This window comes from Egretta garzetta, unplaced genomic scaffold (assembly GCF_000687185.1).
Source record: "Egretta garzetta isolate BGI_Z169 unplaced genomic scaffold, ASM68718v1 scaffold132, whole genome shotgun sequence".
NCBI classification, from domain to species: Eukaryota; Metazoa; Chordata; class Aves; order Pelecaniformes; family Ardeidae; genus Egretta; species Egretta garzetta.
Window position 1 is genome coordinate 1,488,391 of NW_009258892.1, and position 1,551 is coordinate 1,489,941.

A 1,551-nucleotide genomic window follows, 5' to 3' on the forward strand; every position below is an offset into this window, starting at 1 on the left:
TTCAGTTAGACTCGTCTAAGGTTTACTTCAGGGTAATTCCATTTATTTGATTTGCCAATTCTGCTCTTTTCAACTTAAATATCAGTTTAAAAATTAAGAACATGTTATAAAAATACTACATTAGATTTAAAAATACCACATAAAATATTAAAAAAGCCAACACAATAATTTTTAAATTTAAAGAATTGCACAAAAAACATTGAAATAATCTAGCACTTTACAGCATGTGAAGCTTCAATGGTGTTGAAAATCTGAACAACAAATTAATTTTGATTGCCCCCCCCAAGAAATATAAGCAATAAACGAAGTATAGAGTAAAAGAACAAAGAAAGTTAGTAGCTTAAGATTACCACCAGAACTAGAACTTCATTATCCTATGTCATCTTTTAAGTTGACTGATGGGTACTTATCAGTGAATAACCTACAATGCCTTGCTTTTTAGATATACAAAGGAATATACAGTGATACTGTAAGCTGAACTACTTGTGCATTCCTTGTCTAGGCAATTATATTGAGAAAATGATACAGACTGTATGAAGCTTTCACACAAGGAAATAATACCTTAAGGAGGATTTTTTTTTTTTTTTAGGATTAGTCATTACAAAACACTGTTAATCTGTCATGCACTAAGAATCACTGTAACAGTACAAGTTACAGTATCCTTAATTCCTCCGTAGCAAAATAAAACAGCTTAGAAAAACAAATGTTAGCCCATGAAAATCTAACTCATCTTCTCAAATATGTACAACTAAGCATGAGTGGGTCTTCAGGCTCCATCACTCTCCTAACAGTTTTTAGTCCTGAAAAACTCAGTATTGAGAGGTTTGAAAGTTCAGGAGGCAAGCACCTCCATCTTGCTTTTACGTGCATCTCAGAGTTATCATAAGACTGTTTAACACTGCTCCATCTAAAGCTGCACCGGTTAGTCACCTCCCTCTCCCAGAGAAAAATCTCTGTAACCTTAAAAACCCTAACCTCCTCATCTTTTGGTACAAATCTAATCCAGACACAAAGGCATGCAGAGATCAGCAAGAGGCATGGAAGCAAAAAAGTTGGGAAAAAGAAGGCTTCGTGGAAGACAGAGCAATGAAAAGCTAAGAGATCACTGAGCTAGAAATAAGTGCATAAAAGGAAACTGGAGAGCATGCAGAGCCAAAAGAAACAAAACATTAATGGCAGAGAGAGAAAATAAAAAGGGACAGGAGGCCGCAGGGCCAAAACTTTTGGGGAGCGGTGGAGGCCCACGGAGGAAGCAGAGACCAAGACAGAAGAGCTTCCAGCCAGAAAGGCAGGCCAGCAGAGGCCTACCAAAGATAAAAAAAATAACAAACTCTAAGCTCCGTGAAAAACCACCTAAAGAAGTGCAGGGCAGCGCATGGAGAGAAACAGAGGAGGCCGGCTGGAAGAAGCGGAGGCCGCGGGGAAGGAGCAGAAACCCGCGGCCCGAAGGCAGAAGAGGTGGGTGAGGAGAGAGAAAGGCACGAAGAAAAAGGATGCGGCAACCAGGAGCTGGAGACACTGCGGGGCGCGCAGAGGAGAGGAGACGGCGCC